The sequence below is a fragment of the Tamandua tetradactyla genome (genome assembly GCF_023851605.1).
Source record: "Tamandua tetradactyla isolate mTamTet1 chromosome 25 unlocalized genomic scaffold, mTamTet1.pri SUPER_25_unloc_1, whole genome shotgun sequence".
NCBI lineage: Eukaryota > Metazoa > Chordata > Mammalia > Pilosa > Myrmecophagidae > Tamandua > Tamandua tetradactyla.
This window is the reverse complement of record NW_027518256.1, coordinates 206157-228854: the sequence shown is the minus strand read 5'-3', so window position 1 is coordinate 228854 and position 22698 is coordinate 206157. Positions and strand designations below refer to the sequence as shown.

Here is a 22698-nt window from a genome sequence, read left to right as displayed (position 1 = left end):
GTGACCTGGTGGGGAAAGTGCAGGAATTTCAGGAAAGATACCCAGTGCATTAGAGATAGGATTCTGGATTTTGAGTGATTAAAAAGGGAAGTATAAGACAAAATAATTCTTAGTTCAGGATGTTATAGTGCCCCAAAATTAGTTGTATGATAAAGAGTACCTACTGATAATTTATAAAAGTTGAGGCATTCTAACAATTCTTAAATTGTTCTAACTAACAATTTAAGTCTGAACAGTGAACAAGAGAGCCATTTTACTCAATTGTGGTGCACCATCACTGCCTGGGCATTTAAGGTTAGACTCCAATCCTGTGGCCATTAGCAAACAAGGAAATTTAACTGAAGAGATGTCACTACACTCAAAAATAAAATGTGTTTTAGAAGCCATTTATTGTGACAGAAATATGGTTCCTAGGTATACTGTGTAGAGAGATTGATAAAGGAAACTGGTCACTGAGCATGTTAAATCAAATACCATGAATATAGTTTTCATGAAATTTGTTTACTGCATACAATTTGTTAACAATATCTCCCTGAAAATCACTAACTCTGTAGTTATACTTTGTGTTGAACTACTGTTGAGTTATAGGGGAAATAGTTGTATCAGGTAGCTATTGATACCATACCAGTTATGAAAATTAAGACAAACCAGCTGACATTCCTGAAAAGAACAAATTAAATCCTTTGTCAAAACAGTTATTGCACAACACAGAAGTAGTTCAAATCTGGAATTTATCAATTAAAATTGTGATCCTACAAAACAAATTTTGGAATGGATGTATAATTTCTTCAATACTGTTCTAGTTTGCTAGCTGCTGGAATGCAATATACCAGAAACAGAATGGCTTTTAACAAGGGGAATTTAATGAGCTGCTAGTTTACAGTTCTAAGGCCTAGAAAATGTCCCAATTAAAACAAATCTATAGAAATGTCCAATCAAAGGCACCCAGGGAAAGATACCTTTGTTCAAGAAGGCCGATGAAGTTCAGGGTTTCTCTCTCAAGTGAGATGGCACATGGTGAACACAGTCAGGGCTTCTCTCTTGGTTGGAAGGGCACATGGCAAATATGGTGTCATCTGCTAGCTTTCTCTCCTGGCTTCCAGTTTCATGAAGCTCCCCAGGAGGCGTTTTCCTTCTTCATCTCCAAAGGTCACTGGCTGGTGGACTCTCTGCTTCGTGGTGCTGCAGCATTCTCTGTTTTGTCTGAATCTCTTTCTCCAAAATGTTTCCTCTTTTATAGGATTCCAGTCATCCAATCAAGACCCACTCAAATGGGTGGAGACATGTCATCCCCTACTCCAGTTTAACAACCATTCTTGACTAAATCACATAACCAGGGAGATGATCTCATTACAGTTTCAAATATACAATATTGAATAGGGATTATTCTACCTTTAAGAAATTGGATTTATATCAAAACATGGCTTTTCTTAGAGGGCATACATCCTTTCAAACCAGCACAAACACCAATAAGTACCTTGCCACAGAAGGAGTTGAGTGCATTAATGCTGTGGGAATGAGAAGACAATTTAGGGGGAAAATATACCCACAAGTAAGTTAACCTGACAAAATAAACCAGATTGAATCAAATGGACAAAAAAAGTTAGAAAAAGCTGTAAAAAAAAATGACAACCCAAAATAACATGGGATGGGGGTAGAGGGGCCATAGTTAAGGCATCTAAAAAATTCCTCATGGCTTTGGCTTATTAAAATATTTTTACACTTAAAAAAAATGAAAGCATCTGAAAAACATGCAAATTGTTTTAAAATCCTGTATGGCAAATTCAGACAGTTTGCAAGTGTCATTCAGATGTTTGCCAAGGAAAATAAGGAAGCCTCTCTCTCCATAAGCTGGCATATGGTGGTCAAGTTCCTCCCAATTCCATCTATTACTGAATGGCAACCCAGAACTCTGTGCAGCAGTTACAAACAAGGCATTTTACTATCTGGAAGGGAAGGGACAGTGCAATTTCCATTGGTTGGTGGAAAACGCAGCTTCAGTTTTTCCAGATACTCTGCATGTATAGGTTTATGAGACTGGAGAACTTTGATTGCATCTTCTACTTTGAACCACTCTCTCTTCCTTCCTATATTAACAGAATCTTCCCAATCTTCTAATATTTCAGCGACTGTAAGAACATAAACATATGTTCTGTGTTTTCGATCTTGGTTCTCAAATATGCCCAAGAGTCTGCCTAATTTTCCTTTGACTCCACCCTCTTCAAACACCTCCCTCACGGCAGCACCGCCAGGCTCCTCCTCTGGCTCCATCCCTCCTCCCGGGACAATCCACTGGTCTGGATACCGACTGCTGCGCACAAGCAGCACCTTGTCCTCCTGCTCACTCCGGAAGCACAGACACGCGCCCGCTTCTTGAAGCCCTCGCGGTCATAGGCTCGCCTCTGGTTCGGCTTGAACTTCATTCTCGAGGCGGCCTCTCGCTGCTGCTGCTCCGGCCGCCGCTGCGTGGGCCCGGCCGCCGCCACGCCGCCGGGGAGTGGGGACTAGGATGAGTCGGGGTGCAGGGGTGCTCGAGGGGAGGGGCGGCGAGGCCGGGCTGCTCCTGAGACAGCGGCCGCTTCGACACCGGGCAGGACACGAACGCCCATCACTGGAGCCCGGGGGCCGAGGTGGGGGCGCCGCCTCTGGCCAGATTTTCGCCGCTCTCCAAGGAGCCCGCCACCCGCTCGCAGCTGCCAGCCGCCGCCGCCGCCGCCATGGTCCGGGAAAGCGAGGAGCGAGGCTCGCACGGGCGGGGACAGTTGCCGGAACTGATCCGAGTAGCAGCCACGCCGCGCCCTACCTTTGATTCTTATCTTTTGAAATGTTTTTATCAGGAGAATGTTGAATATTGCAAATGTTTTTTCAGCTTCAGTTGAGATGATCTTGTGACTTTTCCCTTTTGATTTGTTAATGTGCATTCATGTTGTACATCCCAGTTGATCATGGTGTATAATTATTTTAACGTATTTTTGGATTGGATTTGCTAAAAATTTTTGCATATATGTTCATTAGGGAGATTGGATTGAAGTTTTCCTTTCTTATAGAAACTTTGCCCAGTTTTGGTATTAAAGTGATGTTCACATCATAAAATGAGTTAGGTAATATTCCTGATGTCTGATTTCAATCTCGCTTTTGTGATTGGTTTATTGAGATCATCTATTTATTCTTAAGTCAGTGTGGCTTGTTAGTGTGTATGTATTAGTTATCTACAGAACCAGCAGGGGTTATCTATAGATATGAGATTTATAAAAGTATCTCATGCAACTGTTGGGATTTAAGTGTCCAAAATCTGAAGGGCAGGACATGAGCAAGCAGCTCCAATGATGGAGTGCAATGAACTCTCAGGAGAGGCTGGTTGACTGAAGCAAATATGGGATCATCTCTTCTGAATCCTCCTTAAAAGCCTACCAGTGATTAGATTAAGCGTGATTCATTGCAGAAAATACTCCCCCTAGCTGACTGCAGATATAATCAGCTATGGATGCAAACAACATGCTCATTCATGGTATTGTCCATGAAATGTCCTCATAGCAACAGATTGGCCAATGCTTGCTTGAATAGACAACTTGACATTATCATCTGTCCAACTTGACACATGAACCTAACCATCACAGTTGACCTCTTGTCAAATTGGCATTATACACATCACCTTAAACCATATGTAATCTCTAAATAGAAAATAATAACAGACACATTCTTCCCAGGCCAAACAATTCTCGACTGTCCTGTATACAACTGGAAACACATTAAATCTCTCCAGAATAGTGTGCAAGTCTTGGGTAAATTTTACTTATTAAAATAAGTATTCTTATTTTTATTACTTAATATTAATTATATTAACATTATCTATTTTTTAATATAATTATCTTAATTATATTACTTAATATTCACTCTTAATCTTTAGATCTTACAATTTAAATACAATAATGAACAAAACAACTTATGTTATATGATAAGGAGATAAAATAGAAAAACAAAGATACTTGCTTTATGTATTCATATATAGATACTAACTACAAAGCAAGGAAGAATAGTCATACCATTATAGGCATCACTTCTGTAACTGATCACATGGTTGTAGTTCACGTTTATCACTATCCTCTTCCACTACCCATATCATGCTCCCTTTATCCTCAGCAAGCACTTCAGTTGGACATGGCTCTTTGTCTGGTGGTGTAACCCAAATCTTCATTCTTGAAGTTACTGAGCCGTTGGTAATCATTGCTGTCTCTCCTGCAAGAAGCACTACTTCTTCAGAAACTAAAAGCTGTAGACCAGCAGAGCTCAAGTTTGCAGGGATAGGATGCAAAAATTTTCCTGGTGGATCACTGGGGTAATAGTAAGAAGTACAACTCTCTTATCCACCCCTTGGTTCCTGAACCCATGAATCCTGACCATGGGAAAAACAGCACCATATATTGGGTGCTGGTACAGAGCATGCACAGCCTCCTGTAGAACATTGCTACAACCCTGCAAGGTATTGCTTCCTACGTTTAACCGTGCTTGAGTTTTCAAAAGGCAATTCCATGATTCTATCAACCTAACTGCCTCTGGATGATGGGGACAAATTGCAACCAGAGAATTCATGAGCATGTACCCAATGTTACACTTTATTTGCTGTGAAGTGTTTTCATTGTTCACAAGCAATGTTGTGTGGAATATCATGCTGGCAGTTAAAGCATTTCTTAAGTCCACAAATGATAATTTTGGCAGAAGAACTGCATGCAGGGAAAGCAAACCCATATCCAGAGGATACATCTTTTCCAGTTAGAACAAATCATTGCCCTTCTATGTTGGACATAGTCCAATGTAATCAACCTGCCCCCATATAGTCAACTGATCACCTCAGAGAATGGTGCTATATTGGGGGCTGAGTTTGGGTCTCCTCTGCAGGCAGATTGAGCACTCAGAAGTAGCTCTAGCCAGGTCAGCCTTGGTGAGTGGAAGTCAATGTTGCAGAGCTCCTGAATAACTACCGTCCCTACCACCATGACCACTTTGTTCATGGGCCCATTAGGGAATGATGGAAATGGCTGGGGAAAGAGGTTGGCTGGTATCCACAGAATGGGCTATCTTATATATTTCATTATTAAAACCTTCCTCTGCTGAGGTAATCTGTGGTGAGCATTCAGATGGGACACAAATATTTTCATGTTCCATGTCCACTCAGAAAGGTGATCCACACACTTCTTCCCAAGACCTCTTTGTCATCAATCTTCCAATCATGTTCCTTCCAAGACCCTGACCATGCAGTGAAAGCCTTAGCAACAGCCTATGAGTCAGTATACAAAAGCCCCTCTGGCTAATTCTCCTTCCAGGCAAAATAAACAACCAAGTGTACTGCTCAAAGTTCTGTCCACTCTCAGTCGGTACCTGCATACTGTGCAGAATTATCTGTAAATCAGGTCTGAGTTTTCTCTTCCTCAGCTAATTGACTGTAAGGAACTCCCCAAGAAGATATAGCTCTGGGCTGGGAAAGAGATGTATGTGAGAGAAGAGCAGATGAAGGGCCTTTAGTCCACTTCCTCATGTAACTTACTGTGCATCCAGGACCTGTTCTGGCACTACCATTTCCATTTTATGAAGTAGTGCTCCTGTGCATGCCCAACCTTATGATTTGGTGGGTCAGACAATATCCAGTCCATGATGGGCAACTCAGGTCTCATGGTAACTTGGCACCACATGGTTAAGTGTTCAGTCTCTACTAAGGTCCATTAGCAGGCCAACAGCTATTTATCCAAAGGAGAGACATCATCTGCAGTGCATACTATGGCTTTGTCTACAATTCTAAGTGTCTACATTGTAATTCTGCTATAGAAGCTTGTCAAAGGCTCTCGATGACATCTTTGTTTGCCACTAACACTTACAGAACCATTGGATCTGCCAGATCATATTGTCCAAGTGGTAGAGCAGCTTGTAGAGCTGTCTGGAGCTGTCCCAGAGGCTCCTCTTATTAAAAACTAGCTGCCTTTCAGATCACTCTATCGATGGACTAGAACAACACACATTAATTTAGGAATATGTTGTCACCAAAATCTGAAGAGGCCAACTTGGCATTGCACCTCTTTTTTTTGTTGCAGGAGGGGTCAGAAGCAACAACTTATCCTTTACCTTAGAAGGAATATCTCAACATGCCCTACGTTACTGGATACCTAGAAAACTCGTGAGGTGGAAGGACCCTGTATTTCTTTTGGATTTATCTCCCATCCTCTGGCATGTAAATCCATTACCAATTAGTCTAGAGTAGTTACTTCTTCTTGCTCAGTAGAGCAAGTCAATATGATATCACCAAAACAATGAAGGTGATGTCTTGTGGGAGGGAGAAATTATCAAATTCTGTGGGGAGAAGATTGTCATTTATGGTTGGAGAGTTGATATACCCCTGAGGTAGGACAGTGAAAGTATATTACTGACCTTGCAAACTGAAAGGAAACTGTTTCTGGTCGTGTCTACTCGTAGCTATTGAGAGAAATTTGCTAGATCACTAGCAACATACCAAGTACCAAGGAATGTGTTGATTTGCTGAAGCAATGATACCACATCTGGAAGAGCAACTGCAATTACAGTCACCATCTAATTGAGTTTGTGATAATCCACTGTCATCCTCCATAACCCATTTGTTTTCTGCACCAGCCAAATAGGAGAGTGGAATGGTTATATGCTGGCAATCACCATCCCTGCATCTTTCAAGTCCTTAAGACTGGCACTAACCTCTACCATCCCTCCAGGAATCCAGTATTGCTTCTGATTTACTATTTTGCTATGCAGTTCCTTTCCTTTTTGGCCTTTCCTACAATAACGGCTCTTACTCTATGAGTCAGAGAGTCAATGTGGATATTCTTCCAGGTGCTCTGTATGTCTATTACAATAATGCTTTATGGAAATGGAGAAATAACTACACAGTGGGTCCAGAGACCTATTAGACCCACTGTGAGATGGACATGAGCTACAACTCTATTTATCACCTGACTTACACAAGCCCCTACTCTGACAAGTGGACCAGAGTGATATTTTGGGCCCCTGGAATTAATGTCACTTCTGAACCAGTGTCTAGCACTTCCTGATATTTCTGATCACTTACTTTTCCCCAGTGCACAGTTACCCTGATAAAACACCAGAGTCCTCCTTGGGGAGTGCTAGTAGGAAGATTAACAGTATAAATCTGTGGCAGTATAACAGAGTACTTCTGCAAAGGAACTTGGCTTTTCCCTTCATTCAAGGGGCTCTGGGTCTGTAAACTGTGTCTGTTTAGAAATTATTTAAGAAGCAGGACCATTTCTTTTTGTAACTCAAGTTAAATTTCTGTACAGTTGACATAGAACTCTTCTACTTATACAGCTCAAACAAGAACAGAGTAGAGTATTCATCTATTGTACTTCTATGTACCCCATGATCTATGTCAAGTACCAGAAGTCTCTGTAAGTCAGATTATTTTGACTCCTGCTCTGAGTCTGCTGTCCATTATGATAGCCATGCCTACCTTGTCTTTGGTGATTAAGTGCTGCCACATAGCTTCTGCCATCTCAGGATCTGATCATCCCTATTGTGTTTAAGGATGCCAGCTCAAGGACAGCAGTTCCCACTGTAACATCTGATATACAAAGAAGGGCAGCTATAGAACTCTTCAGGGATGATGGACCTAGTCCCACAAATTTATTTCTCACAGTTCTGGTAAAAGGTGTGCTCTCTGGATATTTCTTGGAGGTAGGAACAGACCTTCCATGATAAATCCACCCTAACATTCCAATCTCCTTCAGCCTCTGTATCCACTCATCTACATAAAGCCTGGGCAGTTCTGGCATTTCAACCTCAAGAAATGTCCACTTTTTGATCCATATTTCAGCCAACCACTCAAAAAACTGTTACTGTCCTTTATAAACCTTCGAGCTATACCTCTGAATGCAGAGTCTCTGCTTAGTGGACCCATATCAATAAATTCAGCCTAATCCAGCTTTATGTTTCTTCCACCATTTTCCCACACCCCTGAAATTCATTCCAACATATATTCACCTGATTCCTGTCTGTACAAATTGGAAAACTCATGCAGTTGGAATATAGTTTATCTCCTCATGGGTAATACTTTGTACCTCAACTTTTGGGACCTGCTCTGACATTAGTTATATAAATCTGGAAGGAAACAGGGATGGTGGATGTGGGTCATGACAAGAATTAGAAATGTCTTCCAAGCCAATTACCTCAAGGCATTCCTTTGCAGTTTCATCTGATGTGACAGGATTAATCACTCCAGGTAGAGGAGCAAGGACTATTTCCACATGGCAGGTAGTTACATTCCTTGGAGACACTGAATGGTTACTCTCTTCATGAGGAGGTTTTATGGCTCATTCATCAGGACTGACTGGATGTCCAGAAGTCATTTACTCCGGGCAGGCTAGAGGTGGAGCTACAATGTCTTCAGGGCAGATCATTACAAGTATATCTGGAAAAGACTCAGTAAAATACATGGTTTCAATATCTACACTGCCATCATTATGAATCTATAGGTTGCCATTTCATTTTTAAGGATCTGATTCCTTCACAATCAATGCCCTCACTTTAACAGCAGATACCTTGAAATGTTGAGATTTCAGTTTACATTGTAAAGCTCTTACTGTAACAATCTGATTTTCAGAGATCTCAAGTCTGTAGCTACAAATAATATTTTCCTTGAGGGCACTCATAGAAACATTTACATTTTCATTTGGCACTTAAGCTGCAAACTTGAAGCCTTCAACTCATCCCTTTCCCTCATTACTGTATCCAACATACCTAACAATAACCAGGCAAAATCACCATATCTCTTAATTCCACAAAACCCTGCAAAGGTTTCAAAAACATTTTCACACAGAGCTTTGCCTCATATAAATGTAAAATTAACAGAATCTAATGGTAGCATTTTTAGTACCTCATTTGCCAACTCACACCATGGACTGTCAGTGCCATCCTATTATGGAAAACAGAGATATTAGTAGCTCTGAGTCTAGTTAGAGTAGTAAACCAATTGTAAATAGCCATTTTTAAGATTTTGCTTCTCAAGAACCACTCCCAGTTGTAAAGCTGTATTAGTTATGGTTCTCTAGAGAAACAGAACCAACAGGAGATGTCTGTACATATAAGATTTATAAAAGTGTCTCACACAACTGTGTGTTTGGAAAACTCCAAAACGTGTAGGGCAGACTGTGGCCTGGCAGGTCCAACGAAGTTTCTCAATGAACTCACACAAGAGTTTGGCTGGCTGGCTGGAGCAGAAAGAGGGATTTTCTCTACTGAATCCTCCTTAAAAGGTTTCCAATAATTAGATTAGGTATCACTCATTACAGAAGATACTCCCCTTAGCTGACTGTAGATGTAATCAGCTGTGGATGCAACCAATATGCTCATGATATAAGTCCATGAAATGTCTTCACAGCAACAGATAGGCCAGTGCTTGCTTGACCAGACAACTGGGCACTGTTATCTGGCCAATTTGACACATTAACCTAACCATCACAGTGTTTTTCTGGAAATTTGTTCATTTCATCTAAGTTATCTAGTTTGTTGGCTTGCAGTTGCTCATAGAAACTTCCTATGATTTCTTTTATATCTTCAGGGTCTGTGGTAATGACCTGTCTCTCATTTCTGATTTTGTTTATTTGAATTATCTATTTTTTCTTTGTCAGCCTTGATAGTGGTTCAATGATTTAATTAATTTTCTCAAAGAACTAACTTTTAGTTTTATTGATTCTTTCTATTCTTTTTGTCTCATTCATTTAACCCTGTTTTAATCTTTGTTATTTCTCTTCTATTTGCTTTGGGATTGGTTTGCTTCTTTCCCAAGTTCCTCCAGGTGGGCAGTTAAGTCTTCAAGTTTTGCTCATTCTTCCTTTATAATATAGGTATTAGGGCAATAAATTTCCCTTTTTGCACAGCCTTTGCCACCTCCCATAAATTCTGATGTATTGTAATCTCATTTTCATTCATCTCCAGAGACTACTTATTTCCCTAGCAATTTCTTCTTTCACCCTCTGGCTGTTTAAGAGTGTGTTATTTAATCTACACATATCTGTGAAAGTTCCATTCATTGGTGATTATCATTTCCAGCTTCATGCCATTGTGATCAGAGAAAGTGCTTTGGATAATTTCAATGTTCAAAATGTATAAAAAGGACAGGCCATGGTGGCTTAGCAGGCAGAGATTTTGCCTGCTATGCTGGAGGTCCAGGTTTGATTCTCAGTGCCTACCCATGCAAAAAAAAATGTATAAAGACCTGTTTTGTATCCTAGCATATGATCTGTCATAGACAATATTTGTGCTGGTTTGAAAGGATTTATGTATATTAGAAAAGGCATGTTTTTATCCTAATCAATTTGTGGAAGCAACCATTTCTTCTAATCTCTATTCAGTGCTTAAGGTAGGAAGCTTGACCAGGTTATCTCCATGGAGATATGACTCAATCAATTGTGGGTATTAAGCTTGATTAGATAGAGATGAGCCTCCACTCATTCTATGTGGATCTTGATTAGTTTACTGGAATATTTATAAGATGAAGCATTTTGGAGAAAGATTCAGAATGACATAGACATGAGAAGCAGAGTCCACAGACAGTGACCTTTGGAGCTGTTGAAAGAAAATGCCTCCCAAGGAGCTTCATGAACTAAGAGGCCTGAAGAGAAAGCTAGCAGATGCTGCCATGTTCACCATGTGTCCATCCAGCTGAGAGAGAAATGTTGACTGTCATCATCCTTCTTGAACAAGGTATCTTTGCCTGGATGCCTTGGATAGGACATTTCTATAGACTTGTTTTAATTTGGATAATTTCACAGCCTTAGAACTGTAAGTTAGCAACTTATTAATTCCCCTTTTTAAAAGTCATTCTGTTTCTGGTATACTGCATTCTTGCAGCTAGCAAACTAGAACAATGTTTCATGAGCACTAGAGAATAATGTATATCCTAGTGTTTTGGCATGCAATGACATATATACGTCTGTTAGATCTTATACTTTTGTCAAATTGTTTATGTTCTCTATTTCCTTGCTGATCCTCTGTCTGGTTGTTCTATCTATAGAGGGTGAGGTATAAAAGCCTTCTACTATTATTATTGAAACATCAATTGTTTCCTTCAATGTTGCCAATGTTTGTCTCATACTTTGGAGCTCCTTGAAGTAACAGTGAAATTTTTAATTGCGTGTTGCATCTTTATAAGCCACAGGCTTAATTGGAAAAGTGCTGGTTCCATTTTATTCCACTTTCTTCATGAATGATTCTTGGTGGGGATCAGATATTTGTGTGCAGATGAGGGGAATCACAGCAATGAGATACCTGAATAAAAGATTCTTGCTGTTTTATGGAGTTGGGGCCTGGAGAGGGAAGTGGTAAGAGAGTAAGGAATTGAAATGGACTGAGAAATGACCCCAGGTGAAAAATATGCCACTGGGGTTCTCTCCACTCCCCATATAAAGGTTTCAGCTTTGCCAGGTTTGGGCAAGCAGGGGTCACTTTCCAGTTCCCAAGTGGCCACAGAGAGCTCCTCTTCCTCCAATCCAGACCTACTTCAAGAACAAAAGAATGTTCAAGAAGTTAGGACCAGGCTTCCAATTCATGATGCTGGCCTTCCTTCTGCCCAACAGGACATTCATGAGCTTTTGAAATCCCTCAGCTCCAGGCTGTGTTCACCATCCCAGCCTGCAAATCTGGCACACTTCAAAGGAACTGAAGTCAACCAAAGGCCTTACAAGAGTGAAGCTGACCTCCAAGAAAAGATAAAACCCTGCAGACATGCCCACATCATGGATTCTTCTTCCTCCTATTCATTCTGGACTGCTGATAGTCAGAAAGCAGCCTCCCACTTCTCCTAGTCCTCCTGAAGTATGGGAGCTCATCCAACTGTCTGTTGGAAGTTCACTTCATCTCAGTGGTTTTGGAATAAGAGTTCCATAACAACCTTCACCCACTGCTTACATTTGAAATACAGGCTGCCGGTATCTCCAGCAACTGGCAGAGCACATAATCAAATCTGAAGTGGGCAAAGTCATGATTAATAACTTAGCATGTATCCCTTTCTTAAGTGCCAATGATACCCTTAGCAAGGTGGTGTCTAGTGTAAGGGTAGGTGGCTTGCCTTTGGGAGCAGGTGGCACATTAGAGCAGAATAAGCTTAGACCTTCCCCATTTCAAAGGCTGCTTTAGGGTACTGAGTTAAGAGCTGAAAACATGTAACTTGTGGCCTCTCTGCACCCTGGAACCCTCTGATCAGAGAAAGAGTATGGATGTCTTTACATGAGGGTGTTAGAAGTGTCCCTTTAAGGTCAAAGTGTCATAAAAGTGGGACTGAGGTGCAATGTCAGACCTTTTGTGTAGGGTTCTAGACAGTCCCTGTAGCCCATGAGTTGGCCCCTGAAAGCCCCTCTGGTACACTTACAGGGGCCTTACCTGCCTTCATCTGTAGTCTCCCCTTTCCTGCCTAAACCTCCAGTGCCTTATTACCATGCAATTTTTGTTTTCTTCTCTTGTGTGCCCAGTCTTGTACATTTTATGAAGGCCTAACTCCAACCATATCCATGTTGGATTCTGCTGGCACACTGAAAGATTGTTAGGGAAGGGCTAGTCCCCCCCTAAAATGTCATCTAGGGCCCTAATACAAGCTGTCAGTACTGGCTGCTACTCTTTGGGTGCAGGCATTTGGCAGCCCTTGCACTGCCCTCAGCTTCTCAGACAGCTGGTATCCTTGTTCAATGTGGAAAATGACTGAACATTCCAGTTCCACCACTGGATATTTGTCAATCCAGAAGTACTCAGGAAGACCACCTTGGAGGGCTTGTGAAGGAGGAAATGGAGGCTCCTATTCCCAGATTGCATAATGCCAATGACTTTTTCTCCCTGGATGGCCATGTGGCTATTTCTCATCAGTTCATGCACGCTGCTTATCCATCTCCAAAAAGTTACCTATGATAGAAATATCATCCACTGACTGCTGCAAATGTGGTGGAAATACTCCTGCACTCTGAGAAAATTGTTGGAGTACAGCAGAGTCATCTATGAGAATGGGATCAAAAGAGTAATATCAAAGCTGGTTGGGTATTTCTTTTCTTTGAAGCTTGTTTGTATTTTACAGGGAAATTGTGGAGTACAGCAAGGGGGTGGGGGGCACCTGACAAAGATTTCTGCTTTCTCTTCATTGAGCTTCCATCTCCCCCTCTACCATCACTACTGTCAAGGAAGGACTAAGGTGCCCTCTCCAGGTAGTTCCTCCTTACTGAAAGTTTGAATTGAAATAGACAGCTTCTAGGCAAAGGGAAAGAAGCTTATTGGACTCTTCAAGTACTGACTGTAGGGTGTAGTTTGTGGAGCTACCCTGTTGCAGACATAGTAAACACCTCAATAAAAGGAAGAGTATCTCAGAGGAGCTATTCTACACTGCCATGGTCCCATGGGGCAGAGTCAAGAGCCACAGAGGATCATTCCAAGATCTGAAATCTAAAAGTATTTTATCTACTAGGTTTCAAACTGGCTTGTGACCAATGATCCTTTTGTTTCTTCCAATTTCTCCCTTTTGCAAATAGAGTGACTATTCTATTCTTTTTCCATTATTTTACTTGGGAAAAAGATGACTTCTTTTCTGTATTCCCTGGTCCACATGTGAAGATATAATTTGTTCCCAGGATGGATCATATCCAGTAATGCCTGATTTAGGTAATTTAGATGTATTGGGGTCTCATTGAGCTAATGTTTATTTGAGTTTTTGGATTTCAGAGTTGATGCTTTTATAGGTTAAGTCTTTTGCAGATGCAAGGTTGGGATGAGTGTATGCAAATATGAAATGGACATGAATTTTGGGAGGTCAGAATGCAGATGTAGTGAGTTGCATGTTGTCACCAAAAATTCTTATCTGCTGACAACCTGTTAATAAGGACCATATATGGCAAAGGAAGTGATCATTTTAAATCCAATAGTGGAGCATCCTTATAACAGAGAGAAAAGGGTGAAAGACAGAGACCCCTTTTGAAGATGTACATTAAAATCTCACTAGATCCCTCTAACTGTCTGCACTCTGAGAGTTTCAGAGATACTTTCAATGATCACTAAACAGATCAGGGTTTCTTTCATTTACATGTTGTCTAGATTCCATTTCAAGACAAATCTAACAGGTGGCAGTATTCACTTAAGATTTTTAACTCAAATATAATTTGCATAACATAAAATTCAGCCTTTTAAAGTATACAACTCTGGGTTGTTCAATCAGCACCTCTATCAAATCCAAGAACATTTTCATCACCTCAAAAAGAAACTCTACCCATAGCAATTCCTTGCCACCACTTTTTTCTCTCATCTCCTAGTGATCTCTAATCTTTTATCTGTCTTTATGTTTTTACTTACTCAGCACACTTCATGTACTCACAATCACTCCTCCATGGACTTTGTTTCTTGCTTCTTTCATGAAGCATAATATTTTCAGTTTCATCCCTGTTTTAGCAAGTATCAGTACTTTATCACCTTTTTTGCTTGACAATTTTCCATTGTATGATTTACAGAATTTTAAAAATAATTTCTTCAGGTGATTAGCATTTGGGTTGTTTGCACATTTTTTGGTGTTATGAATAATGCTACTATTCATATTCTTGCACAAGTTTTATGCAAAAGGATGAATTTACTTTATCATAATATTATTCAAATATTTACATAATAAAATTCGGTATAAAGCCCTTATGTTTATGTCCTTGAATCACCATAATAATCAAGTAAGTTCACGCATTAAAATTATTACATTCAACAAATATTTGTTGACGATTTATTCTGTGTCCAGGGACCCATAGATTCAGTATCCAACAAAAAGACAAACTGGATTCCTGCCTACCCATCCTGCACTAGTCTTCAGTTAGGAGAATAAACGAGTGAAGGAAGAGATACCTATTCTCTTTCTATCTTTGGGTTACTTTTTGTTTATATAGCTTTTCTTTCTTTCATATCCTAAAGTGAGGAATCAGATCACTGATTTTTATATCTCTTTTCCTCTCTAATCTACACATTCATTACTATAAACTCCCTTCTAAGCACCTCTTTTCAATGTATATTTATCTCAAAATTTATCATATTTATCTTAAAAATGCTTATTTCTCTTGAGATTTTCTGTTTGACCTATGTGTTTTTTAGAAGTGTGTTGTTTACTTTCCAGATATATTGGGATTTTCCAGCTCTCATGCTGTTTTACTTTTTTGTTTAATTCCACTGTCATCTGAGGGCATACTGTGTATGATTTTCATTCTTTAAAATGTGTATAGATTTGCTTTCTGATCCTGGGAATATTTTATAATTTAGTGAGTGCTCCAAATGAGATTGAAAGAAATGCTTCCTCCACTGTTGTTGTAGGAAATATTCTATAAATGTCAATTAAAACCAGTAGATTGATGGTGCTGTCCAGTTCAGCTCTCTCATGATTTTATTCCTGCTGGATATGTCAGTTAATGAGAGAGGAGCAGTGAAGTCTCCAATGCTAACTGTAGATTTGGCTTTTGCTCCTTGCAGTGCTATTCTTTTTTGTCTTAGGCATATTTTGTTTTCTTGTTAGGTACATACATATCAATTACTGTTGTGTCTTCTTGGAAAATTGATCCCTTTTGTCAATATGTAATATCACTCTTTCTCTTTGATAGTTTTGCTTCATCTGAATTTTGCTTTGTTAAATTCATATAGCTACTCCTGCTTTTTTTGAATTACTGTTTACAGGGTACAGTTATTTCAATTCCTTTATTTTTGTTCTATCTGCATTTATAGTTAAGGTGGATTCTAACATCCCCAAGTAGTTTCAGTGTACAGCAACCACAGTGAACCCAGAGACTAGTGATAATCCACCACAGGGGGGTGGCTAAGGAACTGAGAGGCAGAAAGCTGGAGTTTGGCACAAATGCATGGAGCCCATAGGAGTGAGCAAGGGGCTAAGAAGTAAGCCAGACCACGTTTCTTGGGTGCACCAACCTCACCAGTGCAGCCCCTTGACCAATGACTCACCCCACACCCCACACACACAAACCCCAAAACCCACTTCCATTCCACACACTCCAGGTGCCCCCACCCAACCAGCCCCCAGTGCACACACTTGCCCCCCTGCACCCCAAATGCAGCACAGTCCACCTCTCCTGCACCTCTCCCAAGTACTATATCCCCTTCCCTGTTGCCAGCTTATAAAGGCTGTGGCTGCACTAACCTACATACTCGGGCTACCCCTGCTTCCCTGCTCATAGTATTGCGCATCCTCATCATGCTCCCCTGAACTCTGCACATCAGTTTATGGCACTTCTAGATCCATGCATGTGCACAGACCCCAATCACATCATTCAGCTCTGGGAACCTCATTTTATAGCAGAACTAGGACCATGCATGTGCACGGTCGGCCTCAGCCACACTTCCCAGTTCTGAGAAAGTGCTGACCTGTGTAATTGGATCACATCAACATCCAATACATGAAGGCATAATACCAACCTGCTGCCACAGCTCTACATTTGTGCACAAAGGGCCCCATGCCTCAGACCAACACACACAAGGGTTATGCCCCCCCAGACCAGTGTAACTGCCCAGTTGCATACTCCCTGGACACTGGGTGCCCACATTCACAAGCATCAGCATAAGATCCCCAATGTGAACCTATACCTGCCCTGAAACAAATCACCACACTGAGTGCCCCACACGATACCTTGCTTTCTGCTGTACAAACATCCCACAAACACAAGGCCTTAGGCTACTGAAATAAATCAACTTCCTTAGTAAATCAATCAAGACATTTACATGCCACAAAGACAGTAGATCACTAAGCTTATCATGATGCAGACAGATATACCCCTGCCTAATGACCAAATTAAAATACCTGAGGAGACAGACATTGGAACAATTAATTAAAGCTGTTGATACAACTCTACTTAATGAAATAAGTGGGATAGCAAATAACATAAGTGTCATGGTTAGGGACAGGTGTCAACTTGGCCAAGTTGTGGTACCTGTTCATCTGATTGGGCAAGCGCTGGCCTGTCTGTTGCAATGAGGATATTTCATAGGATTAGGTCATGATCACGTGTAGGAGATAGGATTAACATAAGACCTGCGGAACTACTTGGGAGTAGATGGCATTAGGGTGGTGGCAGCAGTAAGCTGCTTTATGTTATCTGATTTATGTAAGACAGTCTAGGAGGAAGAGAATGTTTGTTTACCCCAAATGGTTATTTTAAGTACGAAGGAAGAACACTGAAAGATAAGAACTTTGTTCCCTCAGGAAATGCATGCATATCTATTGACATCCTGTGGTATATAACAAGGATCTGGTTGAGAATAAAGTTGTCTGAAGTCTGTCTGAAGTAAACTCAAGCTTCAGACCCCCTGAGCCCGTCTGTGTCTTTCTTTCTTTCTTTCTTCCTTTCTTTCTTTCTCATCATTCCTTAATATCCTTCAAGCTCCATTTCAATAGGAAGCAACATTTGGCACCCAACGTGGGGCTCGAAGAAGAAGACTCCAAATCAATATTAAGGAACCAAGGAAAAGTCTCATTAGAGGCACGTGTGTCCAGCCGATAGAAGAGGACTCGAGTCATATTGGTAAAGTAAGCATTTTCCTTGGATCATCAGGGTAACGGGTAATCATAATAGGTGGCTGGAGGAGTATGTGTGTGTGTTAAAGCTACTGGGGTGACTGTTAAAACATCTGAATTAGTAAGCTTATTTGATCTCATTCAAAAACATTGTTGTTGGTTTCAGCCTTAAGGCCATAATGTTTTAAATCTTAAGTAATGGAAATTCGTTATGAAGGCTTTGCAGTGAATATAAAATGGGGAAAATATTCCTGTTTCTATTTGGTTATTGTGTTCAGTCAGGCAATGAACTACCTGGCTCATGCTTTGTCTTAAACTCTAAGTTGTGTTTCTTCTCAATCTCTCACTACCACTTCTTATCCTGTTTCGACAGTTGCTTGAGCTGGACTCGGCAATTGGTGCCCAAACAGGGATCTAATAAGGGAACTCTTAAAGCATAAAGTGAGGAGATGCTCCAGGGACATCCACTACAAATACTACAGGCGGGCCTTTTTGGGTTAAGCAGTGGCCCTTATCTGTAGAGAGGTTTGAGGCTCTGACTTGGTTGATTTGGGAACAGTTTGGAGCAGGATATTTAGAGGAGTCTCGTGGTTCTTGGAATTCTCCAATATTTTTTGCAGGAGGGAGGTCAGGAAAATGGAGAATGTTGACTGATTTGATAAAAGTTGATACTGTGGTTCAGCCTATGGAGTCATTGCAGCCTGGCTTGCCCACACCAGTTGTAATTTCTAAGAACTGATTTATTATGATAGATTTTAAAAATTGCTTCTTTGCTGTGCCTTTGGCAGAGCAGGATAAAGAAAGATTGGTTTCTGGGCTTGTTCTTGATGGGCTGCCTTTATATAGGGATTCATGTACACCTGAGTCAGAAAGTATTCAGTGAGAAAGGTGCCATACCAAATGGGGGTCAGTGCTGATTGATGGTTCCTGTAGCAGGTTGATCCCCAACGGGGTGTGCAGTTTGGGATTGTAGTTCTGACTCAAGGTATTCTGTTAGGTTACCTTTGTTTAGTCTGAATGATTATTCTATGAGATTTATACCAATTCTACAGGTAAAGTCCTATGACTCAGAATGGGAACGGCAACCCCATCTCCTTTTGTTAACTTAAATCCTCAATAAACAGCAATTTGGAAACTGGCCATGAGTTTAGCTCCTATTCATTTTTGAAAAGAGAAATATATTTTAAGAACTTTAAAACTAAAAATTCTTGTTAAAAACTATATATTGATAGTTAATGCATATTTGAAACATTAAAGTATTTTAAATATTTAACATTATTCTAACAAATTTAGTTTTGATGGTAATTACATATGTGGTAAAATATTTGTTCAAAGTAATGATTTAAGTATGAAAAATATGAAAGATGTATTTTTATTAATAGGAAAACAGAATAGTTTTATCCTAAAATGAATAACTGTTACTAAGTGAGAAAAATATAGGACAAAGCCTAAACTAATATAATAAGTGCTGAGGGTTTATAAAAATAGAAATTATGGTTAAAATCAAGAAAGATTTAATGAGTCTAAAATGACAATGTTTTCTTGGACTTTTAGCCTGTTCTAATGAAAGGATATAAAAAAAATTCTAAATAATTAGTTAGAAAGCAAAGAGTCTGTGTTTTATCAAAATAACTTATGTTAACTTTTATCATGTTGTTATCTGTATAAAAAATACTGATTTTCTCCTGGGTATCATCATACTGGCAAAAACTGCTTCTTGCCCTAAACCAGGTGGCTTAATCTATTAATCTAAGTACTATTACTATAAATGAATCTATTACTGACTAAATAATATTCAAATCATTTAAATACCTAAATTCCTTTAAGCCAAAATACTTTAATGCTTTGTCCAGTGTTTATATAAACTATATATGTATAAACTAAATTTATCCCAAGATAACCATGGCTTATATTGGAAGCAGATCAGATTTGAGGGTTGAATGCAAGGAAAAAATATACTTGTGGAGTCTTTTTAGTTCACCTGATGTTGCCATTACATGCAACTGATATTGCTATCACATGACCTTGGTAAGAAATAGTTAAAATGTACACTTTAGCTGGGAGGACTGGCTATCCCCCCAGAAGGAGGTGTACTTTAATAAAGATATCTAGGTCCCAGGAAGCTCCTCTTGGTCCCTAGCCAGTTCCCAGAGGACCCAACTGGGCCCGGTCATGTAAGCAAATCAGAATTTGGCCACTATTGTGAGAAAATATCATAAAAACTGCATGAAATAAATTTAAAATTAGCAAAAATGCACAACCAATTATAAAGAATCCACATTCTTGCATTCCTTTTTAATCAATCCAATGAATTCAATTTTAAAAATCTGGTCATTTACTATGGATACACGTCACTATTGACACTCTGTTTTCATTTTTGCTACCTGCCACTTTAGGTATTCCTAATTATATGTTACAAAATTTGTTTGATATTTTACAAGGAGATTCTGATTTATTAAGCATAAGGCAGTTAACAGCTGTAGCTGAATGAGAGTTACAATTAATTGAACAATGCATTCAAAAGGACAGCTTGTTCAAATAGATCTAAAAAAGCCTGTTGATTTTATTATTTTCTTTACCTTGCAATCTCCCACAGGCCTATTTTAGCAAGACAGTGTTTTGTAAGAATTTGAGAGTTTTGCCACGCAAAGGAGGACTCCAAGAGACGTTCTCTCATGTAACACGCAAGGGGTTTATTTACCACACATGCGTAGGGCTCACTGAACACGCAGGAACAGAGAGCCCCGAACCTGGGTTTTGGGAAGCCTTTTGAGGGCCAGGATAAGGGTGTGGGGTTTGAGGGTTGAACATTAGTTACAGGTTCTGCTTTATGCAGGAAGTAGATAACGAACATTTTGCAAGAAGCAGATAACAAACATTTTTCGCGCATGAGTCATGGGAGCTGCTTCTTGCAAGAAGCAGCTGTCTCGTGCAAAACTCCCTTACTCAACCTTCTCAGTTGCATTCTTAGATAAACTTTCTCCGGCAGTTACAACCTTGTATAACCAAGGCAGCAGAAAACCTTGCATAACAAAGGCAGCAGATAACCGCCCCTGGGAAGTCCCGGGTTGTTTTAGCCTGATGGGGCCCATAACTCTTTTCTTTATAAAATCCTTCTTTACATAAGAAAAGTTAGCTACTGTTAAGTTTTATAAAATCCTTCTTTACAGTTTAAAAATGGATTTTTTTACCAAACAATTGACAAAAATATTTAAATACATATTTGCAAAAGATTATTTCTTTAATAGTCAAAGGTCACCAAAGATATTATCAATTAAGAGGTCATGATCTCTAATTGCATAGTGTGTGATCTCACAGAGGAAGAGGTTCAAAGTCTATACATTTTCAATACCTCTTGGCAAATAGCATTAAGTGACTTTAAAGGACAAATGAATAATCATTTGCTATGTCAAAACTTTTACAATTTTTAAAAATGAACGCAATGGATTTTGCCTAAAATAGTTCCAGCTTCCCCGCTAGCTATTACTGTCTTTACTGATGATAATATTAATGGGAAGCCTGCATATGTCACCCCAGTGGAAAACAAGTTAGAAAATGCCTTATACCTCAGCCCAGCGTACTGAATTAGCAGCTGTAATTCAAGTATTGCAAATTTTTCCACAATCTCTTGACATTGTTTCTGATTTTGAATATGTTTACCAAACAGTTACTCACATTGAGATGGCTTCTTTGTTTAAAAGAAATGAATTGTCCTGAATGTTTTTACATTCACAAACATTAGTCAAAAGCTGAATTACTCCCCTTTTTATCATGCATATAAAGAGCTCAAACCAATCTTCCAGGTCCTTTATCATTACAAAATCAGCAAGCAGATACTCTTATGGGGGTAATGCAAAATCCCACAACACTTCACAAATTGACTGATATCAATAGCAAAGGGCTGTGAAAGAAATTTCCATCTTTATCTAAACAGCAAACTCAGGACATTGTTAGGACTTCTCAAATCTGTGGACCTTTAAATGCACTCCCATTTGCATCAGAGGCTAATCTTTGAGGTCAAAAAGCAAATGAATTATGGCAAATGGATGTTATTCATATTTCACATTTTGGTAAAATGCAGTATCATAGACACTTTTTCTCATCTCATCTGGGCTACCTCACAATATGGAGAACTTTTCTGCCATGTTGGATCACATTTACTTAATGCTTTTGCTGTTATCTAATAAAATGGCAATGGTCCTGCTGATACAGGAAAGCAATTTTGTAAATTTTATACTACTTTTCCTATTATTCATATCACAAAAATTTCCACATAATCCCCTGGGAAAGGAATTATTGAATGAACAAACCAGACGTTAAAGTCTATGCTCATAAAACAAAAAGGGGGAGATCAGGAGGATGATGTTATGAAAATATGTACACCAAAACATCAATTAGCAAAAACCACTGTTTACTTTAAATTTTTTAAAACATTTTTGATAATTCATCACAGACTCCTGCAGAACAACATTTTAGTACTTTGGGAAAGAAAAATGATACAACCCAAACAGAACTGCAGCTGTAGTCAATCTATTGGAAAGATGTTAAAGATGATTTATGGAAACCAGGAATGGTAAAGGTGTGGGGTAGGGGTTTTGCTCTTGTCATTACAGATGACAGAAACTCGGTTTGGAGTCCCTCAAAGAGAATAAAACCCAGACATGTCAACCTGGACAAAAATAACTAAATGGGTAATGTATATTATAGGACGTATAATTTTTATTGCTGAAGGACAGGGACATATTTATACTTATTGAGTTTATCTGTGACCCCTAACATGGGCCAATCCAACTTTACCAAAATAATCTGAATACAAGTTTAGGATTCCCAGGTCCAGTAAGAAGAAAACTGGTGTCGAATTTAATTCTTCCATTTTTAGAAAGACCTGTATGCATAAATCTATGGATACAAAGGATACTTGCCTGTTAGATGGAAAAGAAAGTTGGAATGGATGGCAGTTATGTCATATGGATTGAGCAGTTATCATAATTAATGATTCCTATGGAATTGTAAGAGATGAAGCCCCTGTGGGGTCTCCCATCTCTAACTTGAAGATAACTGAGACTGTATGGATAGGCAAGCTAAATCAGGGTTTAATTCAGGGAGGATAATTTGTGCCAAATTCATGGGATGATAAATATAGCATTAGT

The 22698-nt window shown here is 39.5% G+C and overlaps 1 pseudogene; it reads right to left on the bottom strand.

The window, feature by feature from the left end:
• Positions 1–1923: 1923 nt before the first annotated feature.
• LOC143673032 (diphosphoinositol polyphosphate phosphohydrolase 2 pseudogene) lies at positions 1924–2423 on the bottom strand (annotated as a pseudogene).
• Positions 2424–22698: the final 20275 nt, after the last annotated feature.